Raw genomic sequence first — 22,069 nt, 5'->3', positions numbered from 1 at the left:
ACAAGACAAATCCTATTAAGTTACTTGCACAATATTTTTCCATGCTGTCCTTTACAAACAAGGATTTGTTTTAAAATTCTTCCTAAGATTTCCACATCTAATCCCCTCTTACATTCCCATTTTTTCCTAAACATCCTTAACCATATATTTTTTCTTGAATTGTTTCTTGCCTTCCCCAATTCCCTTGAAAAAGATTGCTTTCTCCTGCTATCTACCTATGACAAAAATTTTATTCCATTACCAAACATTTTTCTATAATAATTTCAAAATTATTCAACCCATATAGAAATCGTTAGACTAATTTAGCCTCTCCGACTTCTTCAAATCCTAGGGAAACTATGGTGGCCTTCAGTTCAAGAGACCAGGCTTCTGGTCCTGCTTCGTTTTCCTCATAAGTTCTGTGACTGAGCCAATTGAGTCAATTAAAGCCTTTGATGCTTTATCTATTTGAAAATGAAGATGTTCATGTAAATCATTAGTGTTTTTGCCCAGGAAATCCCTTGGACAGAGGAGCCTGACAGGCTACAGTCCATGGGGTTGCAAAAGAGTCGGACACAACTTAGCATCTAAACAACAACAAAAAACCAGTGCTGCAGTGAGACCAAAATGAAACAAGATCTGAAAAGTAAGTTGATTAAAAATGCTATGAAAATAAGAGATAATAGTAATTATTATCAGTGATTTGTTTGTGTTGATTGTATGCTCCAACATGACATTTTTATATCATGGTACCAGAGTTCATCCTTACTGATGAGAATTCAGTATTTTGGTTGCAACTGAATCCCTGCCAATTAACCTTGGACACTGGTTCCCTTGATTGCAATTCCACTGTGCTCTAAACTGTCTGAAATCCTCAACTCCATCATCACAGGAAACATGCCTTTCACAAACCAAATTGATAGGCAATTATTAGTCTTGTCTTAGCCACTGTATTTCCAGGGTTAAAAAATCAAAAGGAACATTGGCTAAAGCCCCACTTGTTTTGTACAAAACAAATGGCATTCCCCCCAATCAAGACCACAATTGATTTTGGCTCCAAGCTTTGACTAGAAATTTTAGCCTTGAATTGACTTCTATCCAGCTCATGAACAGAGTTCAACTTGTGAGCCCTTGCAGCAGGCCTTCAAGACAGGATGACTAGAGAAATGGCAAATGTTAGAAACACTGATGCCCTGGAAGCAAGAACTGGATTTGTTTAAAGACCATTTCCTCCATTTTGTATAACAGATGTTGAAGCCAACGTCCCCCTTTTACTTCATTTTCCTCCTAAAGACTTCTGCATTGAGATCTCTTTCTAATATTATTTTAACATACCTTATTGGAAATTTTGGTGCACTTCTTTATCACTTAATTAAAAATATTATTCCACTACATTTTTTCAACTTTTAAAATTTTTAATCACTTGTTTATAGAGATAGAACGTACACATATCTCTCCTATCTCTGAGAATGAAATCTTACCCTGTGCTTCCTGCCAGGTCTTCACAGGCCTTTTCCTTCTACTTCCCTGAGTGCTTTTGATTTTCTATTCCTATTTTTGCCCTGCCTGAATCTGTGTGTGTTTAAATATTTATTTATTTGGCTGCACCAGGTCTCTAGTTGTGGCACACAGGATCTAGTTCCCAGATCGGGGAATGAATCTAGACTCCCACACTGGGAACTCAGAGACCCAGTCACTGGTCCAGCAGGGAAGTACCTGTATGTGTGTTTTTATCTTAGGTCTTCTCAAATAGAGTTTGGAAACAAGCAATTTATATAAAATACAAATAGTGTGTTTCTTTTTCTGGCCTGGGTTTTGATAATTTAGTCAGTTCTAACTCCAACAGAGCATGAAGAATCAGATAACGTGTTTGCAAACCCTAGTTCTGTGAGATAGATGTAAGACATACAGAATTGCGTCTGTTTTGAATTTGTGTCCAACTTTTTTCAATATTTACATAAATATATGGACAAATTGATCCTGCTCCCGTGACACAGAAGTGACTTTCAGCCAATCACATAAGGTCTGAACGTGTCAAGAACTGAAGAACTGTCCCTTCTCTCTCTGGGCTGCTTGGATTACCTCTGTTTCCATCTCACATCCATTGGGAGTAGAGTTCCATCTTTTCTCACTATTTTGCCTGAATCTTTTTAAATCTCCTTTCAAAAAAGGTTTTCGGTATAAAGTCAGTTCCTGGTCAAGAGTGTCACTCAGAGTAAATATGTCTTTAATTACCAAAGAGGAACCGAAGCATTGTTTTCACACATGAAAGTAAAGCAAATTATAAGCTACTAAGTAGTCGATTAAAGTACTCATTTAAAAGGTCAGACTGAGTGCTCATTCACTCAGTTGTGTCTGACTCTTTGAGACCCTTTGGACTGCAGCCTGTCAGGCTCCTCTGACCATGAGATTTTTCAGGTGAGAATACTGGAAAAGGTCAGGCTACGGAATGGTAAATACTCAGGATATAAAAACATGACTTAAATGTTTCTAACCAATAACAGTCCAGACCACGCACTTTGGAACAGACAAATCCCTATTGAATCCTAAACTTTGCAATGTATCTTGTCAGGTGACTTTAGGCTAGTAACTGAGCTTCTCAAAAACTCAGTGTCCTTATATATGAACTGGGAATAAGATGATTCCTGTTGAGGAATGAGATACAGCACTGAAACTTCTTACGCTGTCTGATTCTCAGTAAATAGCAGCTGATACTAAAATCCTCTTTAGTGGGATGACTTAAGGACATTTCATTAAATTCCTCCACCAGATAAAATATATGCATTTTATAAGCTATAACTATTACATCAATTGAGAAAGAAACAAGCCCATCAATCCAAGATCTGCTGTCTGTCTAGCAGCCACAGATCATAGAACATGGGTCCCAGTCAAGCTAGAATCTATAAACCTCATCTGGTAGAATAGAAACTGTTTGAGTGTTGGGATCTTGCTCTGTCTTTGTCTAGCCTCCTTTTTTCTCCAGCATCCAACACAGAAACTGTCCTCAATAAATAAATGCTGAGAGAATGGGCAGATGAGTATGTTCAACCATGTAAACTGTTTCCATGGACTTTGGAGCTGACATGGCTCATAAGTGAGGGAGTAAAGTCTCTTGGTCATATCTGACTGTTTGCAACCCCATGGACTGTAGCCCACCAGGTTACTCTGTCCATGAAATTCTCCAGACAAGAATGCTGGAGTGGGTAGCCATTCCCTTCTCCAAGGGATCTTCTTTACCCAGGGATCAAACCCGGGTCTCCAGCATTGCGGGCAGATTCTTTACCATCTGAGCCACCAGGGAAGACAGGGCTCATTGAGCTCACAAATTCCATGAAACTGATCCATATCCAGCCAATGTAACAAGAAATGTGACTGCATAAATCTCAACTGATCTCAGCCTCCCTCTAAGAAGCTACAGTAATAAGAAATGGGATTTATTGATGTTCTATAGTCATTTACCATAAGAATTTTTATGTACCGATTTTAGGGATGAGATGAAAATTGATAATGTAGTTTTGTAAAGTATTGGGAGACAAGGACACTGTGTTTTATTTCAAACTGTAGAGAAGAAATAATTAAGAAAAGTGATTCTCTCTTAATAGATTGTCTAGAAGAAAAGGAAATTGAATCAATAGCTTATACCAATGTAATGACATAACATGTTAATGGTGTAAGAATATTGACACATAAACGAAACAATAAAAAAGACATGGGCCTCAAATATTTTACTATCTAGTTTGAGTCTATTTTAATAGTCTGTGTTTGTGTGTGTGTATTTTAAAAGAAAAATTCCATTCTTTTTTGAAGGAGAGAATAAACCATTTACAAAGTAGTTGAGTTTCCATACGCAGTGACCAGTACCTGAAGAATTGTTGTTCATTTGCTAAGACCAAGCATGTGGCAGTTAGATAAAGTGAATACTTTAGATCTTTGGATCAAGAAGATACCCTGGAGAGGGAAACGTCAACCCACTTCAGAATTTTTGCCTGCGGAACCCCATGGACAGAGGAGCCTGGCAGGCTACAGTCCATAGGGTCGCAAAGAGGCGGACATGACTGAAGTGACTTAACACACAACACAGATTGTTTTCTCTAAAAAAACACCTGTCACTTTCCCATAACTAAGGCAAAAAAGAGAAAAACATTACTTACCAGGGGAAGCTACTATGAGCTCAGTTGCTTTTCCAAATATCTTCTTCCAGCCTCCACTGTCACACTGGTTGAAGCTCCTACAATAATCTTAGCCTTCTCCTAACTTCATATCATGACTGGCAGTTATAAATTTTGTGCTGGAAATTTGATCTGGATTCTTTTGAAAGTCCTTAAACATGGGTTTCATGGTATCTGATGTTTTACTAATTTTCCTCAGACAAATGGACCCAAATATCTGCTCTCCATGGAGGAGAAATCATTGAAGACGCTGATGAAAGATGAAAGGAATAAAAACAGGAAAAGAAGAGTTCACCACCAACGGGTAAACCACCTGCCTTCCTAAATTTCCAGTAATAGTATTCAAAGAATTAAGCCTTTTTTTTTTTTTTTTAATTTCCAGGTGTTTAACTCTGTTGAAACTGCTCAGAGTTTGCATCAAAGAAAGACCCTTCTCTTCTCACAAACACCAGAACTTCTCCCTTAGGGATTTGGAGCTATATAATTGAAATGATAATATTGACAGAATGTGGTCCACTGGAGAAGGGAATGGCAAACCACTTCAGTATTCTTGCCTTGAGAACCCCATGAACAATATGAAAAGGCAAAAAGATTGGACACTGAAAAATGAACTCCCCAGGTCAGTAGGTGCCCACTATGCTACTGGAGATCAGTGGAGAAATAACTCCAGAAAGAATGAAGGGATGGAGCCAAAGCAAAAACAACACGCAGTTGTGGATGTGACTGGTGATAGACGCAAGATCCAATGCTGTAAAGAGCAATATTGCATAGGAACCTGGAATGTTAGGTCCATGAATCAAGGCAAATTGGAAGTGGTCAAACAAGAGATGGCAAGAGTGAACGTCGACATTCTAGGAATCAGTGAACTAAGATGGACTGGAATGGCTGAATTTAACTCAGATGACCGTTATACCTACTACTGTGGGCAAGAATCCCTTAGAAGAAATGGAGTAGCCATCATGGTCAACAAAAGAGTCCAAAATGCAGTACTTGGATGCAATCTCAAAAACGATAGGATGATCTCTGTTCGTTTCCAAGGCAAACCATTCAGTATCATGGTAATCCAAGTCAATGCCCCAACCAGTAACGCCGAAGAAGCTGAAGTTGAACGGTTCTATGAAGACCTACAAGACCTTCTAGAACTAACACCCAAAAAAGATGTCCTTTTCATTATAGGGGACTGGAATGCAAAAGTAGGAAGTCAAGAAACACCTGGCCTAACAGGCAAGTTTGGCCTTGGAGTACAGAATGAAGCAAGACAAAGGCTAATAGAGTTTTGCGACGAGAACGCACTGGTAATAGCAAACACCCTATTCCAACAACACAAGAGAAGACTCTACACGTGGACATCACCAGATGGTCAACACCAAAATCAGATTAATTATATTCTTTGCAGCCAAAGATGGAGAAGCTCTATACAGTCAGCAAAAACAAGACCAAGAGCAGACTGTGGCTCAGATCATAAACTGCTTATTGCCAAATTCAGACTTAAATTGAAGAAAGTAGGGAAAACCACTAGTCCATTCAGGTATGACCTAGATCAAATCCCTTATGAGTATACAGTGGAAGTGACAAATAGATTTAAGGGACTAGACCTGATAGACAGAGTGCCTGATGAACTATGGACAGAGGTTTGTGACATTATACAGGAGACAGGGATCAAGAAAATCCCCATGGAAAAGAAATGCAAAAAAGCAAAATGGCTGTCTGAGGAGGCCTTACAGATAGCTGGGAAAAGAAGAGAAGCTAAAAGCAAAGGAGAAAAGGAAAGATATTCCCATCTGAATGCGAGTTCCAAAGAATAGCAAGGAGAGATAAGAACGCCTTCCTCAGTGATCAGTGCAAAGAAATAGAGGAAAACAACAGATTGGGAAAGACTAGAGATCTCTTCAAGAAAATTAAAGATATCAAAGGAACATTTCATGCAAAGATAGGCTCGATAAAGGACAGAAATGGTATGGACCTAACAGAAGTAGAAGATATTAAGAAGAGGTGGCAAGAATACACAGAAGAACTGTACAAAAAGGATCTTCACGACCCAGATAATCACGATGGTGTGATCACTCACCTAGAGCCAGACATCCTGGAATGTGAAGTCAAGTGGGCCTTAGAAAGCATCACTATGAACAAAGCTAGTGGAGGTGATGGAATTCCAGTTGAACTATTTCAAATCCTCAAAGGTGAGCTGTGAAAGTTCTGCACTCGATATGCCAGCAAATTTGGAAAACTCAGCAGTGGCCAAAGGACTGGAAAAGGTCAGTTTTCCTTCCAACCCCAAAGAAAGGCAATGCCAAAGAATGCTTAAACTATCACACAATTGCACTCATCTTACATGCTAGTAAAGTAATGCTCAAAATTCTCCAAGTCAGGCTTCAGCAATACGTGAACCGCGAACTTCCAGGTGTTCAAGCTGGTTTTAGAAAAGGCAGAGGAACCAGAGATCAAATTGCCAACATCCGCTGGATCATTGAAAAAGCAAGAGAGTTCCAGAAAAACATCTATTTCTGCTTTATTGACTATGCCAAAGCCTTTGACTGTGTGGATCACAATAAACTGTGGCAAATTCTGAAAGAGATGGGAATACCAGACCATCTGACCTGTCTCTTGAGAAACCTGTATACAGGTCAGGAAGCCGCAGTTAGAACTGGACATGGAACAACAGACTGGTTCCAAATAGGAAAAGGAGTATGTCAAGGCTGTATATTGTCACCCTGCTTATTTAACTTATATGCAGAGTACATCATGAGAAACGCTGGGCTGGAAGAAACACAAGCTGGAATCAAGATTGCCGGGAGAAATATCAATAACCTCAGATATGCGGATGACACCACCCTTATGGCAGAAAGTGAAGAAGAACTAAAGAGCCTCTTAATGAAGGTGAAAGAGGAGAGTGAAAAAGTTGGCTTAAAGCTCAACATTCAGAAAACTAAGATCATGGCATCTGGTCCCATCACTCCATGGGAAATAGATGGGGAAACAGTGGAAACAATGTCAGACTTTACTTTTTTGGGCTCCAGAATCACTGCAGATGGTGACTGCAGCCATGAATTTAAAAGACGCTTACTCCTTGGAAGGAAGGTTATGACCAACCTAGATAGCATATTTAAAAGCAGAGACATTACTTTGCCAACAAAGGTCCGTCTAGTCAAGGCTATGGTTTTTCCAGTGGTCGTGTATGGATGTGAGAGTTGGACGGTGAAGAAAGCTGAGCACCGAAGAATTGATGCTTTTGAACTGTGGTGTTGGAGAAGACTCTTGAGAATCTTTTGGACTGCAAGGAGATCCAGTCAATCCATCCTAAAGGAGATCAATCCTGGGTGTTCATTGGAAGGTCTGATGTTGAAGCTGAAACTCCAATACTTTGGCTACCTCATGCAAAGTGTTGACTCATTGGAAAAGACCCTAATGCTGAGCAGGATTGGGGGCGGGAGGAGAAGGGGACGACAGAGGATGAGATGGTTGGATGGCATCACCGACTCGATGGACATGGGTTTGGGTAGACTCTGGGAGTTGGTGATGGACAGAGAGGCCTGGCGTGCTGCAATTCATGGGGTCACAAAGAGTCGGACATGACTGAGCGACTGAACTGAACTAAACTGAACTGTTGAAAGGAGGAAACTCTTCAGTCACTAAAAATGCAAATATTCCATCACAAGTGTATTTGTAAAATGTGAACAAAGTTCTCCATTCACTGGGTAACATTCTTTACCATGGCAACACAAGATGAGGAAATAAGTTCTGTGATAAGTTAATTTTTTTCCTGGGATAAAAGAAGAAATTTGTGGAATTTTCTCTCCTTTGAAATAATAGATTCCTTATTGTAACTAAAACTTGAAAACAATATCCATTTCTCTGACATGTTGTAAGAAGACTCTTGGAGACTGTTGTGTAATCTGAAGATACTCGTCTTGGATCAGGGTAAAAAAAGATTGTCAGAGGCATCTGGGTGCTCCTCTGAGCACAGATGAGCTGTCCATCCTCCAGGACCCACACAAGACAGGTCAAGTATCCCTCTGTCCATGCCAGATCCACCTGGTTGGTCCTAGCCTAAGTCCTATCACCAAGCAGTGCCTTTGCCCTGAGAATGAAAATAGAAGGTCACAGTGACAACTGTCTGTTCATAGTAGCTGAGCCCCTAATACACAGGAGAAGACGAGAGATCTGGATGAATATTTTGTTTGGAAAGCTTTTTTTTCATTGAAAATTATTAATATTAATACTTTGAGTTGTCAAATACCATTTGGACCTGTTGAGATCTCAGTGGTATTTGAGGTACTAGTCAGTACCTCTCTGGTACCTTGTACTCTGTTTTTCCTCATTCTAGACCATGAATCAAATTATCAGGAGCTTTAGGAGTTGACTTCCCTGATGGCTCAGACGGTAAAGCATCTGCCTACAATGCAGGAGCCCCAGGTTCGTTCCCTGGGTCGGGAAGATCCTCTGGAGAAGGAAATGGCAACCCACTCCAGTACTCTTGCCTGGAAAATCCCATGGACTGAGGAGCCTGTTGGGCTACAGTCCATGGGGTCACAAAAAGTTGGACACGACTAAGCGACTTCACTTCACTTTAGGAGTTGCCTATTTTTCAAAATCCATGAAAGCTTTACCATTAAAATGCAAAAGAGTAAGTAAAGAGTTATAAAATCGTTTGTCAAATTTATAAGAAAATTCCAGAGCTATAAGAAGAAAGAGTATAAGGTTTTATAAAGGGCATAAAATTAAACCTGAAAAAATAAAGAGACATATCATATTTGTGTAAGAAAAACTAAATATCATAAAGATACTGATGTTTCCTAAAGTCACATTTATGAAGTTACTATAATTCTTATGAGAATTAAGAAAACATTTCATTTTTTGTTCTATGGTAGAAGGGTTCAGGGTTAGCTAGTTAAATAACATTAAATATGAAATTATTAAAAATTATTTTTAAGAATAATATTGAATAGACATTTGGCCTAACAGATCTAAACTCTTATTGTAAAGTTACTGACATAAAATGATAATTGTGTATGAATACTGAGATATAAATGAAACAGAAATCTTCTAGCAAATACTCCAAGTACATATTGATATAAATATATAGTAAGTCATTTTTAAATTGTAGGGAAACGTAGAGATTATCTTAAAACTATTACTCTGGGAGGTGGGTCATAGAGGATCCTGCTGTGATTTATGTCAGAGAGTGTTTTGCCTATGTGCTCCTCTAGGAGTTTTATAGTTTCTGGTCTTATATTTAGATCTTTAATCCATTTTAAGTTTATTTTTGTGTATGGTATTAGAAAGTGTTCTAGTTTCATTCTTTTACAAGTGGTTGACCAGTTTTCCCAGCACCACTTGTTAGAGAGATTATCTTTTCTCCATTGTATATTCTTGCCTCCTTTGTCAAAGATAAGGTGTCCATAGGTGCGTGGACTTATCTCTGGGCTTTCTATTTTGTTCCATTGATCTATATTTCTGTCTTTGTGCCAGTACCATGCTCTCTTGATGACTGTAGCTTTGTAGTAGAGCCTGAAGTCAGGCAGGTTGATTCCTCCAGTTCCATTCTTCTTTCTCAAGATTGTTTTGGCTATTCAAGGTTTTTTGTATTTCCATACAAATTGTGAAATTATTTGTTCTAGTTCTGTGAAAAATACCATTGGTAGCTTGATAGGGATTGCATTGAATCTATAGATTGCTTTGGGTAGTATACTGATTTTCACTATATTAATTCTTCCAATCCATGAACATGGTATATTTCTCCATCTATTTGTGTCATCTTTGATTTCTTTCATCAGTGTTTTATAGTTTTCTATATATAGGTATTTTGTTTCTTTAGGTAGATTTATTCCTAAGTATTTTATTATTTTTGTTGTTGAATGGTGAATGGAATTGCTTCCTTAATTTCTCTTTCTGTTTTCTCATTGTTAGTGTATAGGAATGCAAGGGATTTCTGTGTGTTAATTTTATATCCTGCAACTTTACTGTATTCATTGATCAGCTCTAGTAATTTCCTGGTGGAGTCTTCAGGGTTTTCTATGTAGAGGATCATGTCATCTGCAAACAGTGAGAGTTTTACTTCTTCTTTTCCAATCTGGATTCCTTTTATTTCTTTTTCTTCTCTGATTGCTGTGGCTAAACCTTCCAAAACTGTGTTGAATAGTAGTGGTGAGGGTGGGCACCCTTGTCTTGTTCCTGACTTTAGGGGAAATGTTTTCAATTTTTCACCATTGAGGATAATGTTTGCTGTGGGTTTGTCATATATAGCTTTTATTATGGTGAGGTATGTTCCTTCTATTCCTGCTTTCTGGAGTAGATTAGGACAATTGATTATCTGTTGGGAAAACAGAAATTGTTTTCTACCAAACACAATATAAGTGAAGTTCATATTAAAAAACGTCTAGAGATATGAAGCTCCAATACTTTGGCCACTAGCTGTGAAGAACTGACTCACTGGAAAAGATCCTGATGCTGGGAAAGATTGAAGGCAGGAGGAGAAGGGGATGACAGAGGATAAGATAGTTGGATGGCATCACCAACTCTATGGACACGAGTTTGAGAAAGCTCCAGAAGTTGGTGATGGACAGGAAAGCCTGGTATGCTGCAGTCTATGGGGTCACTGAACAACTGAACTGAACTGAGAGATGTGAGTCAAAAGGAACAAGTAGGAAACTAATTGACTCCTTGGGTAGAGAAACTTCAAATAGAAAGAGAACAGGAGACATTCTTACTTAATAGTTATTTTTTAAGAAGTAGGAATGTGAGCAATTTTTACAGTATTTTCAAATATATATTTTTAGAAAAGAATGAATGATGAGGAGATACTGAAAGTGGTAGGGAGGAAAGTGATATGATCAGATCTGTACTTTAGGAAGAAAAAGAGCAGGAAGGTTGGTTGTCAGGGGAGCAATCCTGGGGAAGCAGACATATTTCAAAGATGATCGCCATGAGCTACTGAGAGGTCTCTGAGGACACAGGGTACTGTAATGACAGTGGGGATGCATAGAAGGGCTGGTGCAATAAATATTAACAGGTTTGTCAGTTTCTAAGGAATTAACAAGAGATGAATAAAATGACAATTAGCAAGGTTGAAAGTAAAGAAAAAAATATTTTAACATCCTGGGACACATTCTGTGTGGTGAAGCTTCATAGTCAAGGTTGTGGGGCAGCCACACACATCCTTGTCCTTCAGGGAAATTCCTACCCATCTCACAGCAATCAGGGGCAAGGAAGGAGCTGGGTGTAAATATTCTATTTTTCCTGTGCCAACCAGATATAAGATGATCAAAAATTCAGGTTGCTATTTTCCAAATATTTGTCACTTTAGTATAGAAAACTTAATTACAGAAGCTATTTATGATCCTTCTTATTGGTTCGACCATGCCAAGTGTGACACATGTAGACCCTCTCATTTTTCGGCTACATATTGACTGGGATCTTCTGGCTCCACAAAGCATTCTCAATGGTCCATTAATTTCTGACTATAGGAAATGAACAAATCATTAGTTTAATTTGATATTTCCTTTGAGGTACATAATAAATAGCACAGTGCAACTCCTATCATTATTTTCTAAATATGTGAGCTGTTATATTGCTTAATCACGTTTTATCCAAAAGATAGGAATTCTTTCTGTTCCAACCATTTTCATCAGAGGATACATTTGCAAGAACATATGCAGCATCTCTGTGAATATACAGATCACCCTGACTCCCCCGCTTCTCTTCTTTATCCTTTCGTTACTTCTTGTTGGTTCTGGGTAGAGTGCAGGGAAAAGCATAAGTTGAAACGACGTTTATACTTGGCTTCAAACTGCATCTCTTCTGATATCAATGCCTTTGTGATCTTGGATGCTACAGAGTTTCTCTGAATCCCAAGTTCATCATGCATTAGGGGTGGGGGAGGATATGATAGTACCTAAGTCAGAAATATGATGTCAATTTCAGGTCTAGAAACTACTTGGTGCTCAGCCATTGCCAATTGTTCCCAGCAGCCACAGAGGAAGCACGGGGTAACGGGGCCATCTCAGCCAAGGCTGCAGTTTTGTCTTCAACTGTCTGGGCTGCAAGTGGCTCTTGGGAGTCAGACTCCTGTCTGTTTCATCTGCATATTCTTTTCATAGAGGCCAGGACACAGATAACAGTTACAAGCACTAACAGTTATTGAACTCGTACTGTGTGACAAGCATGGGTCTAAGTTCTTTACATGGATTGACCCAGTGAATTGTCCAGAAACCCTCCAAGGTGGGAACACTTATTACAACCCTTTAACTGAGGGAGAGATTGAATCTGAGAATGTTGAACAGGGTATTTGTGTGTCCTGTGTGGGGGCACCTATGCATATTAGAAAAAAAATGGGTATTTGAGATGGAAAGGGACATGCTTCATCACAATTTTTGAACTGTACACAATAAGTCCATAAGACTTTGTACAGATGCCTCCCAAAATCCTTGATTCACTTTTGATTTTTTTTTCCATATGGCAGCCACCTCCTCCATGAACCTGTCCTCTCCCAGCTCTGTACAATGACCTCCTTGCCACCATACACCCTAAACTTCAGGTTCTCATAACTAAACGTTTTTCATTTCTGAGCAGCTCTCTGGCTGCTAGCAGTGAGATCTGGAATGTGTCCAAAAGAGTTCCAGTGAAGAACTCCAGTCAAACCAACCTCTCAATTCAGTCCCCATGATTGAGCAGAAAATCGTTTACTCTTTTCCATGAACTGTGAAGAATATTTCTGTCTTTCCCAGCAGGGTAGATGGGGTATTGCAACACCAAATGCAGTAATCAAAGGGCATCTTAGTGTTTCATCTTGATGATTTTATGTTGCTCAAGAGATTTGTCATGTCTTTTTGCCTTGAAAAAAAATTCGTATAACACAGAAGTCAGGAAAAATTCATTGCATAAAAAAAATCTCTCTGCAGAGAATTCTCAACATTTTCCCAATACACAAAATTTCAATGTAAAGCAGATCAGGGAAATAAATATGCAGAACAAAACCTAAACAATATTAGAAAAATATAAATGCCAATAAGTTTATGCTTCAGTCTTTTTTAAAGTTGTAAAATAGTTAAAACACATGGTCCCTGGTACAGGGGACCAAGTTAAAGTTGGTTTGTTTACTATCAATTCCTTCTTGCCTGCAATTACAGAAATAAGAGGAATCTGAAACTTGACCTTCGGTTGTGGGATTCTCATGCAAAAATATGACAACCTGGGAAAGCAGGAGTATCCAGGGTGCAACAAGGCAGGAAGGGTTTTGGGTTAGGAACAAGCCCATGAGTACCATTCTGGAATGCATTTCTGTGTCAGGCTGGAAATTTCAGAGAGCAATGTGTCACTTTATCTGTTACCACCAGGGCAGCAGTTCTTAAAAATCAACTTGAATAAGAATCAGTTATGGGGTTTATTGAAAAATACACATTTGCAGCCTTCATTCCAATGTTTGTATTCATGGTATTGGGTGCCACCTAGAATTAGCAATTTTATTCCAACTCAGGTGCTTCTGATGCAAGTAGTCAGTGGACCACAGTTTAAGAAACACTGCTCTGATAGAAAGTTGGAGAATCCAGTACACAGGAGATCACATACATGTGAATCTAGCATTTCTGTTCATGCTAAGTTGCTTCAGTCATGTCCAACTCTTTGCGACCCTACAGACTGAAACCTGCCAAGCTTCTCTGTCCGTGGAATTCTCCAGGCAAGAATACTGGAGTGGGTTGCCATGCCCTCCTCCAGGGGATCCTCCTGACCCAGGGATTGAACCCGGGTCTCCTGCAGCTCCTGAATTACAGGTGGATTCTTCATAGGTGAGCCACCAGGAATTTCACATCCTTAAATCTAGCCCAATAAGAAAGCCATACTCCTTTCACATATGACTTTTCAGCTGAAAGAGATACTATTCATTGTCTAATTGTTCACCCAAGGCGTTCTTTAAGATGAATTACTGAGAAAAAAATAATCTGATAAATCTCATTCCAGTTTGGGACTTGGCCACATCAGTGTAGAGGGTAGGGGTGGAAAGAACCCCTGGCTTGACTTGTTTAATACAGAACAGCTCTGGCTGTGGGCTGAGTTCAAAAGAAAGTGGAAGAAGAATACAATGGTTGACATTGTTACAGAAATCACTGTTTTCCTACACTTCAACTACTTCAGCCATGCGAGGAAAATATCAGTTTGTCCAAGAGAAATATGATACCAGCTTGAGGTTCAGGAAGTCCAAGTTTTCATTTTCATCTTTTCTTACTCTTCATACTCCTGAATATTGAAGATGCTTCATTCCCAGCCATTTTCTCTGGATAATAATCAGATAAATGGTTCAGTACAGCTAACCTTTTCATTCTTTTTTATGTTTGTGATTTTTATTTTATTATTTTTTAAAAATTTATTTACTTTCTGCATCAGGTCTTAGTTCCAACATGCAGGATCTCTGTTGCATCGTGTGGTGTCTTCCCTTGTGGCACCGGAGCTTCTAGTTGTGGAACAGGGTCTTCAAAACACGCAGGTGTAGTTGCTGCAGAACACAAGTACCCTGCATTCCAAGGCAGATTCTTAAACACTGAACCACAGTGAGGTTCCCAACCTTTCCATGCTCTCCTAAATATTTCCTTTAACAGATCAATCCTAGGTGCCCTGTCTCCTAAAGAGGAGGTTGAATAGACTCCACCAGCTCCTAGGGGAGTTAAAAGAAGATGAGGCTCGACAGCTGCTTGCCTGAGGTGTGAAGATGGAAGCCTGCTTTTAGAAAAAACTGTGGCTTTGGTAGGGAGGGGTGAGTAAAAATTGAATATAAATGTTGGGGGATGGGCGATTAGCTCAGGATTTCACTTTGTTCAGAGTAAACAGAATTAGCATTGATAGCAGGAAGTGAGGCAGGGGTTGGTCTATCCTGTGCATCTGGGCTGTTTTTTGGCAGTGACAAGCAAAATTTCAGTGCTGTGTAAAGGAAGGCTGAACCAATGTGCTTCTCCCAGACAGCGCAGCGGTACACGCCAGAATCACTTTCTTGAAGATTTGAGATTACAAATTTATACATCTTGTCTGTGCCTTCATAGCCATGGTATTTCCCTGGACTGATTCCTGGTTCCAACACGACCTTTGAAGAGGAGACATCATAGTAGAGAAGGCGTCGGGGTATAGTTCCCTCCTGGAATGTGTACCAGTGGATATACTGGATGTTTTGTGTAGGAAGATCACAAGGGATTACAGCAGAGGACCCAGTAGCCCTGGTGATTGACATCCTGTCTTCTTCCATGTTGGAAGATACGCAAGTGACTGCAATGGGAAAAGCAACCAAAAAATCATAAGGAAGAGGAAACAGAATTTCTTAGTATGACCCCCTCCATGCACACAACACGCATACACACCATTGCCAAAAAATACAGAAAAATCCCAGGAGCATCCAGGCAACACACTCACCAAGAGCCAGGAACACCAGAAGCAGTACTGGGGCCCGCAGCATGGCTGGGACAATAGCTAGACTGGGGTTCCCAGCAGATGTGACAGGCAGGGGAGTTAGTGAGGATCTCTCTTAAAGACCACCAGGCTGAGCCCAGAAGGCGGGGTGCTGGGGGAGGCCTGCGGAGGAGCCCCGCCTCTCTACACCAACCCCTTTCTTGAGGGCCCCCTGTGGCAGGCTGGGAGCAGCCACCTCCCCCACAGGAGAAGAGAAGCCTGAGCTCCAAGAGCTCAGAACTGCAAGCAGAGGGATCAGATGGAGGGTGGACAGAGAAACATGGACAAAGCTTGCCTGTGGCCTAGTGGAGTGAGCAGACCTGAATCCCGCTAAGTTCCCTGCAGTTCAGTCTTTCAGTGTTAATGCTGCTGCCATGGTCTTGTCCGGTGATGAAACGTCTATATTCTTCCCCCGATCTACCTTTCCTTCTATACCTGTAAGCAAACTTTGAGACAGCAAACAGCGAATCCAATAAGAACTGAACCTGCTTTATTAAAATTAAGATTATAATGTTGGCCTGCATTTGAGTCTCCTTAATAGTAAAGGGATGTGTGTGTGTGTGTCTGCGTTACGAATCATTTTGATAGAGAGTGTATGTTCATCCCCAAGTAAAAAGCCACCTCACACTGGGTGTCCAGATTTCTCAAAACACAAAAATAAATAAAGCAAGGAACTTTGCAGTATTTGGAACAAACTTAAACTAAAAATAATATTTTGTTTATCTGAAATTCAGGGAAATGCAAATCTAAACAACAATGAGATTTCACCTCACTCCTGTCAGTATGGCTAATATCAACAAGGCTGGAAATAACAAGTGTTAAAGATGTGGAGAAAAGAGAAGGCTTGTGTACTGTTGGTGGAAATGTAAACTGGTGTAGTCACTATGGAAAACAGTATGGAGCTTCCTCCATAAGTTAGAAATGGAACTACCAATTATCCAGCAGTTTCACTTCTGAGTGTTTACCCATAGAAGACAAAAACACTAAGAGATACCAGCACCTCTATGTTCATTGTTTATAACAACCAAGACACAAAACAACCTAAATGCCCAAAACCAGATGGACAGATAAACTAGGCATGGTATATATGTATATATATATGTGGTGTGTATATATATATATATATAGAGAGAGAGAGAATTACCATTTTGTGTCCTAATTATGTGGTGGATTTAGAGAGCTCTACTGGAGTGTTCTGGAGCTTCTGAAATGACAGATGTGTTCCAGCTACAGAAGACAGAATCCATGTGTGTCCAGATCAGATAATATTGTTCAGTCCCTTCCAAACATCAAAGGAAATATTTCAATGTCACAAATATGAGCATATAAACATACAGTCAATTATAAAAGCAGTAACTCTGCTTAAATATTTAGCCAAAAAGGGAAAAAGTAGATCTTACAATTTCATCTTATAAGAAAAAAAAATCTATAACTATATATAGTGAGGGATACTGACTTAGTGTGGAGACCATTTCAATATATACAAATATCAAATTTCTATGCTGTATAACTGAGAACAATGTGATAATTTATGTCAATTTTATTTTTAAAATATTTTTTTAAAAAGAGAGAAAAGTAGTGGACTGAATGGAGTATCTGGGCAGCAGGCATAGGGGCAAGCGAGCCAGCAGAAGCAGCTGGTTGCAGCAAACAGAAGCCTTGCCCTGAATGCATGGTCCCCAACACACTTCGGCCTCTCTTTTCCACAACAGTGTTCAGACATAAGGCAAAAATGTAGGCATGTGAAGAGTATGATCCTTTTGTAAAATTCTTTAAAGTAAATTCTTGGGTGACCTCATCCCTGGTCTTTTCAGTGTCTATCTCATGGCTCATGTTTGATACATACACTGCTATAAAAATACAGAATAAAATGTAGCTTTTTGCTTTTTAGGTTGCATCTCAAACTTTTTTTGTGTTCTTTTTCAGCCTGAAAAAAACCATAATTGAGGGAGTTACAAAAGGGAGGGGATATATGTATATCTATGGCTGATTCATGTTGAGGTTTGACAGAAAATAGCAAAATTCTGTAAAGCAATTATCCTTCAATAAAAAATAAATTAATTAAAAAAAAACATAATTGAAAGTCACCAGAAGGGAAAAAACTGAAGATGGTGTCTCCTTTTTGAAAGCTGAAATGAGGACACCCATTGCTGATGTTAGTGAATGGCTAGTAAAGAATTTATTGATTCATAGACTTGGTATCATATCCACACATATATACACCTGACTGTGGCTGGTAAGATAATGTCAAGTCTAACACAATGAGACTAAGTGATCTCTTAATGAAAAGTTGGAGAAAAGTCTTGTGTTATGTTCCTGATCAAAAAAACTCTTAATGAATTGGAGTAGCATTCCTTTGTAAGCAAAATCTCTTTCTGTTTTGATTTGCAGAAGGTAACTCTTATTTCATGTCTCAGATTTCTTCTTGTTTTTCAACACCTTACATTTCTTTTCTGGTTTTTAGCTCATGCACATGCACTATTTGTACTATTGTAAAAAGTAATAATACTGAACATATCAAAATGATTAGTTTTGCTTTCTTATTTTGCATTATGTATTTGGCCTGAAGTACTGGAATCACAACAAGAAGACACGATGGATTGTGAATACATATAAAAAGTACCAGACATTTTGTATTATGTATCATGAAATAATAGCTTTCTTACAGATATAGCCCCTAAAATAGCCTGAGTACTCTTATTTTGAACCCACTCTATGAAATCACTTCCCTTGAGTTTAGCTAGTTTGAATTCAAATAAACTCAATTATGTTGTGAGTTTCTTTTGTAAAACAGAAATATTCAATGCAATGCTTCATGGGAAGGCGGCGTGTCTGTCAGTTTTCTTTCATTATGTACCGTCATTCAAGTAAAATCCAACGGCATGAAGGAAATGGTCTGGCTTGGGCAGAAACTGGTCATTTATGTGGATCTAATCAACTCCATCCACGCTTGGTCTAAGAATGGACCACAGGACAGAAGCGTAGATGGAGGCTCCCTGGGAGGCTGGGGCCTAAGCAGGGAGAGCTCCTTACATGGAGAACGTGGTAGCAGGGAGCACCTGGGTCTGGCCTTGGACTAAAACCTCGAGAATTCAGTAGTGTCATCACAATGATTTATCCTGTGTCAGGAGTGGACTCGTGTCTACAGCATGACCACAGATGGGGCCTGAGCTGGACAGCAGGGTGTGGCTTTAACCTGAGAAGGGACTCCACCCCAACACACTGGCTGCACCAGTTAGATGCAGCCAGTCCTCCTAGGAGGGCAAGGCCCCCTAGATGTTGACTCTCAGAGCAGAGACCAAGAGGAATGAAGGATGTGACTTGAATGTGTCCTGAGGTCAGAATGTGAGAGCTGCAACCCTGACCTCAGCAGTGGAGTCCTGCTTCCCTCCGGGACTGGACAGATGGAATCCAGGACATTGACCCCCATCCTGAGCCTGCTGGGTGGGGAGGAGGTGGGACACCTGCTCTTCATGCTCATGGGTCTGAGCAGCCCTCTGCTATTCACCTGTCACATTGTCATCTGATGTTAGTGCCCCTAGTAGGCCTTGCTCAGATTGACTATGAAATCATTTTTTCCCTTTTAGAGAACTTATATGACTTAGTATATGACAGACTCAATTGCACAGGTGAGATCATGCCTCCAAATCTCTGTTCTTGTGAGGAACAAATCATGTCACAGACGTCCATGAAGCTTGGTTCAAAGATCGGGTCTTGTGTCACCTGGTCTACACAGAGAAAAATGAAACCAAGAAGTAGCAGCCTCAGAAAGTCACAGATTATGGAAGATCCTAGGTGGCTGGTGGAAAGTCAGGAATGATTTAAGTGCTACAAGGAGTCCTGTCTGCTCCTTTCTTCAGGGTCATGAACATAGACAAAGATGCAGATATGAACATTCTGAGTATAAAATTTCCAACTCACATAGGAGCTCGTCAGAGGAACTATACAAAGATATAATCAGGAATTCAGGTCACACAGTCTATGTTTGAAAACAATCACATGTGCTTGCAGAAGGATCTTTTCTTCCATTAGCTGTGACCCTTTAAAAGTGAGCAAAGTTGGCTATGGTTTAACTGTTCTCATTTCCTTGTGACACCCCACCTATCCCTTGCACAGTCCCAACCAGTAGAGGCCAGTTTGAGCATTTTCCATGAATCAACCACATTCAACAGAGCAGGTGAACAAAGAAGCCTGAGAAAATGAAACCCGACACATCAGCACATCAACCGCCTCCTGCTGCCACGCAGACTGTCGCCCCTAGCCCCACTGCCCTCCCCTCTCTGCCCCTCCCAGGCCAGGGCAGTCCAGGGCAAGTTGGGGCAGGAGGTTGCTGAGAAGTTGGAAACCATAGGAGACATGCCCAGCAGGGCCCTGACTGTGACATCAGCTGCATAAAACTTTCAGTGATTTGCACGTTTCCCTTTCTTGCCTTCTACACTTAAATACACTGTTTTTTCACAGTGAAGAAATAGCTCCAAATCTCTAAGACCAGGGCCACACATATTTTGTCTAAAGAGGTCTGATCAAATTCGTTAGAACCAAGGAGTTGATCTGGACTTCCCAAGTGGCTTAGCCATAAAGAATCCATCTGCCAATGCAGGAGACCCCAGGTTCGATCCTTGGGTTGGAAAGATCCCCCGGAGAAGGAAATAGCAACCCGCTCCAATATTTTTGCCAGGATAATTCCATGGACAGAGGAGCCTGGCGGGCTACAGTCTGTGGGGTCCCAAAAGTGTCAGACCCAACTCAGCGACTAAACAACAAGGAGTTGAGTAGGTTTTATCTATTTTCTATTTTATCTATTTATCTATTTTCACTTGTCCAATTGGCAAAATCCTACATTTCACAACAATCTCCTGACATTCACCTACTATGTGACTGGGAAAAAAAAAAGGTGAAGTGAAAGTTGCTCACTAAGTCATGGCTGACTCTTTGCGACCCCATGGACTGTAGTCCACCAGACTCCTCTGACCATGGGATTTCCCAGGCAAGAATACTGGAGTGGGCTGCCACATCCTTCTCCTCCCTATCCAGGGATTGAACTTGAGTCTCCTGCATTGGCAGGTGGATTCTTTACCACTGAACTTTCACTTTCACTTTTTTCCCATCAAAATGACAAATACACACAGTCTTAATGGTATAAAACACTATTATGATTTCAGCATTTTAAAAATAATAGAAAAATGTGTAAGATAATAGTGTATTATGAGGGGAAATTATTTTATAAATTATTGTACATTAACCTAGCTATTCAAGCATCTCTGTACATTTGCAGAAAAAGATCTCTAGGTTGTGTAAGTACAGAGAAGTTCAAAACAATATATGCTGTATACTACCTCTGAGTATAAAGAGGGAAGTTAGAATATATGTACATGCATATATATTTATATGTACACTCATATTTGCTATAAAAGATGCAGAGAAAACAAAAGCATAACATTAAAGAGGAAGAAAGGTAAATACAATGGTTCAAGCAAGGTTGCTTGTGGTATTTTTAGCGTTTTGATTGATTTTAGATCCATGCAAAGATATTATCCAAAATTTTTGAAGGATACTATAATGAAGATTGGCTTCCCTGACAGCTCAGTTGGTAAAGAATCCGCCTACAACGCAGGAGAGCCCAGTTCAATTCCTCGATTGGGATGATCCACTGGAGAAGGGAAAGGCTACCCACTCCGGTATTCTGGCCTGGAGAATTCCATGGACTGTATAATCAATGGGGTCACAAAGAGTCAGACACGACTGAGTGACTTTCACTTTCATAATGCAGATTATTTTTTCAATGACACTTCCTGATTGATGTTCCATTTCTAAAAATAACCTACATTTTTAAAAGATGCAAAGTAGTCTGTCACATGACATCATTTATTTTCAGTTTCTTACTGTGGATTATGGTTCACTAGGGGCTGCAGTAAATGGTACTACAATGAATGAACATCCAGGCACATAAATTTAGTACGTACATTTTGTTTCCTTGTGAAATTGATAAGTGGATAGTAAGTCACTTTCAGAGTAAAGCACATTGTACACTTGGGTAATGAGTTTTGTGATGGCTCCTCGCTGCCTGAGATCTAAGCTGGCAATGATGGAACTGTTTCAGTCACTTGATACCTCAACCTGGATGTACATTAGAGTTATTTAATATTGAAAGAGATTTTAAAAGTCTGATATCTGGGCTGTGATGAACTCTGACCCTGGTAACTTTTTTTCCTTATATGATTGATTACTTTTTATTTATTTATCTATTTACTATTATTATCTATGTATTACTTCAGCCTCCCTGGTGGTTCAGTGGTTAAGAGTCCGCCTGCCAATGCAGGAGACGTGGGTTTGATCCCTGGGTCAGGAAGACCCCTTGGAGAAGGAAATGGCAACCCACTCCAGTATTCTTGCCTGGAGAATCTCATGGACAGAGGAGCCTGGCAGGTTACAGGCCATGTGGTTGCAAAGAGTTGAACATGACTTAGCAACTGAGCATGTAGGCATGTATTATT

The 22,069-nt window shown here is 39.9% G+C and overlaps 1 pseudogene across 1 annotated transcript; it reads left to right on the top strand.

Annotated features, from left to right (window-relative positions):
* Positions 1-331: 331 nt before the first annotated feature.
* On the top strand, positions 332-5,953 carry LOC145522482 (protein CFDP2 pseudogene; annotated as a pseudogene). Its single transcript, XR_014066005.1, has 2 exons — positions 332-625; positions 4,348-5,953. The product of XR_014066005.1 is annotated as a protein CFDP2 pseudogene (transcript).
* The last annotated feature ends 16,116 nt before the right edge of the window (positions 5,954-22,069 follow it).

The sequence above is a fragment of the Giraffa tippelskirchi genome, chromosome 10 (assembly GCF_054371585.1).
Source record: "Giraffa tippelskirchi isolate mGirTip1 chromosome 10, T2T-mGirTip1v1.2.pri, whole genome shotgun sequence".
NCBI lineage: Eukaryota > Metazoa > Chordata > Mammalia > Artiodactyla > Giraffidae > Giraffa > Giraffa tippelskirchi.
Note: the sequence above shows the minus strand (reverse complement) of the source record. Positions and strands in the feature narration are given on the sequence as shown.